Raw genomic sequence first — 3,268 nt, forward strand, 5'->3', positions numbered from 1 at the left:
TTACCTGCTTCTCCCACCAGGGAATGCCTCTCCCAGCCCCTTTGTGTCTCCCCTTCCTATCTGCCCTTCAAGCCCAAGGGCCGTGCTGCCTTCTCCAGGAAGCCTGCAGAGACCACCCCGCCCTTTGTGATCTTTCCTGTCTGATCCTCTCCCCACCCTCAGGTTAGTCTTCTCTTCAAAAAGACAGCAGCACCCAAGGGACGCAGAAACACACGCCCACACAAAAGCTTGTCCACCCGTGTCCCTCGCAGCACCGTTCACAACAACTAGAAAGTGGAAACGACCCAAACGTCCGTCCGTGGATGAGGGGAGGAACAAGATATGGCAGGCGCATCACAATGGGATATTATGCAGCTAGGAAAAGGAAGGGCGTGCGGGTACATGTTACGGCGTGGAGGGACCTCAAAACGCTGTGCCGGGCGAGGGCAGCGCGTAGCGTATCGTTTGCACCTGCGGAATGCCCAGGATCGGCAAATCCGCAGCGACAGAAAGCAGATTAGCGGTTGCCGGGGGCCCTGGGAAGGCGATCGAAAAGTACAGGGTTTCTTTAGGGGGGGCGAAGGAAATGTCCAAAAAAATCGATTGTGGCAACAGCTGCGCAACCCTGTGAACGTACCAAAAAAACTCTTGACTTGCATGCTTTCTTTTATTCATGTTTATTTATTTTTGAGAGAGAGAGAGACAGAACGTGAGTGGGGAAGGGCAGAGAGAGAGGGAGACACAGACTCCGAAGCAGGCTCCAGGCTCCGAGCTGTCAGTACAGAGCCCCACGCGGGGCTCGAACCCACGGACCGTGAGATCATGACCTGAGCGGAAGTCGGATGCTTAACCCACTGAGCCGTCCAGGCGCCCCGAGGTGTATACTTTAAACAGGGGAAGTGTGTGGTATGTGAATTAGATCGCAATAAGGCTGTTACCGAAAAAAAAAGAAAAAAGGAGGACACGAGTGGCAGCGGCTGTGCCCCTGGGGCCCCGGGGAAAGGCCTGCTGTGGAGTCGCGACTCCCACGGCCTCCTTCTCTTGTGCAAATGGCAGCTCAGAGCAGGAGCTTTGGACTGGAGTCAGCAGCTTGCTGTGTGTGCTGGGGTGAACCTACGCCCTCTCTGAGCCTCCGTCTCTCCCCTGGCTCCCCCAGGAGCGCTGAGATGTAATGCAGGAGGCGGCCTCGGTGCACGGAGGAGCCAGGAAGCCCCACAGCAGGATTGTGTGTGAGGTCTGTAGCCCGGACCCTGGCCGGACAGCGGCTGAGGGTAGGACGTCCCCACGGCTTCCGGCTCTGAGGGAGGAGGCAACCCCCTCGTGCTCTGTCTTCTAACGTCCCGGAGCCCGAGGGTTTTGAAACTGCGGAGAATGACAGCAAATTACCAGCTAAAAGCCCTGGGTTGTTGGAGGTAAGTGGCGCATTCAGCCGTAACTGGTATCCACAGCAATTTTGCCAGAGTCTTTTTTTAGATGATGTTTTCTTAACAACCTACAGAGAACTTCAGTCTCCTCCCCTCCTAATCCCCTGCTTTGCACAAACATGAAATTAATCTTCTAAATACCCAAGCTGGTTCCAGAGAGAAGTGAGCTGGGAGAAGGGTGCGGGGAGGGCGGGGCGGGGGGGGGGGCGGAACTGTTACCCGATGCTTCCTAATGTCTCCTGGACCCAGTCTCCGGTCCTGCTTGCACACCTCCGGGGACCGGGAGCTCATCACCTCCAAAGGCAGCTCGCTCTATCTGAAATAGCTCTGCCCACAGCAAAATTCTCCCTCGGAGTAAGTCAGCCTCTATCCCCTTTTGCACCCCTCTTCTGGGCCTAGCCCCGCCCTCTGGGGATTTTAGGACGGTCATCCTGAGCCTGTTACTGGTTCGTCCGACCCTCAATCCAACCTGTGGCCCCTTTCTGCTGGCCTCAGGTGGGAAAGACAAGCCCTGGGAGCAGCTCAAGCCCACGGACACTCCTCAAGCGTGGAACACATACTCTTTCCCCACCCCTGCCCGCGCTCCAAGGGGATCTCATGCCAGTTAGAAAAAGACACCCCTTCCTCCAGGAAGAAGCAGCTTCATGCCAGGGGCAGGGGTTCAGCCCCCACCGATCCCTTAGCCAAGAGCACTTGAGCAGTGAACAACATACACAACTATACCGTGGTCTCATGGCCGTGTACCTGTAAACCACCCCCCACCCCCCACCCACAACCGGATGCCTGGTCTCAGCAAGTGGCTGTGTCTTTCCTCCATGGTGGTTTGTGCTGAGTCAAGTGGCCTGGCAGGAAACTTGCTTCCTGGAATCTCCTCTCCTCTAGGAGTCTGAGTTGGAATTCGCCGGTGGAGAAATCTGTGCTTGGAGGGCCACCATGGCTAGCGATGGGAGGGACGGACACAGAAGTGCCAGCGGGGGCCAGCTTGTCCCCATTCCTTCTTCTACATGTCCTCCTCCTGATCCGCGGCCAGTGCTCCCTCCAGACTGCTGGCCCTGCTGACTCACAGTGACCCAGTATTTCCACCGGATGCTCGGCTGTGATCTCACCGAGTGGAGGCTGCAAAGACAAGGCGGCCTTCCCTAGACTTCTGTCGGTGTCTACACTGGCCCCGGCCTCCTGCGCCAGCTGCTGGACCCGCCTGACTTCCAGCTTGTCCACGAGCTCCGCTGGTGCCTCTGCTACAGAGGGCTGGCTGGTGACGGTCCCCGGGTCCCCGTAAAACTTCCCGCTTTGGACCTTTACTTCCCAGACCCTCCCCCGGGGCAGTAAGGCTAATTGCTGTGCTATAAAACTCACAGTGGCTCTGCTTCTGATGGAGCCCGAATGTGTGCACCGTTACCCGCATCAGAGCAAGCAGGGGGCGCCCCATGCCTGCCTCCCTCCTCTGCCCCCAGGCCACCTCCTGTCGGCTGTACCCCATTACTGACCCTCGAATCAGTGCCCTTCCCACTGAGGCGCCCCCCGCTCCAGGCATCTCCCTTCTTACCGGCACCATTTCACCAGACTCCTGGTTTTCTAGTTCTGGTCCAGCTCTGCGTCTGTGGCCAGCGACTGCTTCCTACTTCTCTCTGCCCCGAATGTCTCTGCAGCTGTCAGTCGTACACAGGGACCACGGCCCTTACCTGGTGTCCCAGCCTCCCTGCAGCATCTCCACTCACCACCTTCACAGACAAGTCCCCGCCGTTTCCTTGTTCCTATGTCAGCCACACCGAATGCCCCCCCACCCCCCCACCCCCAGTGATCTTTCTGGAAAAATCGAGAGGCAAAGGCAGTGTCCCGCAGACAGACTGAATCCCCCCTCCCCA

General features: G+C 57.8%; 1 long non-coding RNA gene across 1 annotated transcript; it reads left to right on the plus strand.

Annotated features, from left to right (window-relative positions):
- Positions 1 to 1,218: 1,218 nt before the first annotated feature.
- Positions 1,219 to 2,787, plus strand: LOC128313655 (uncharacterized). Its single transcript, XR_008294654.1, has 2 exons — positions 1,219 to 1,391; positions 1,899 to 2,787. It is a non-coding gene; the product is annotated as an uncharacterized LOC128313655 (long non-coding RNA).
- Positions 2,788 to 3,268: the final 481 nt, after the last annotated feature.

This window comes from Acinonyx jubatus, chromosome E3, assembly GCF_027475565.1.
Source record: "Acinonyx jubatus isolate Ajub_Pintada_27869175 chromosome E3, VMU_Ajub_asm_v1.0, whole genome shotgun sequence".
Lineage (NCBI taxonomy): Eukaryota > Metazoa > Chordata > Mammalia > Carnivora > Felidae > Acinonyx > Acinonyx jubatus.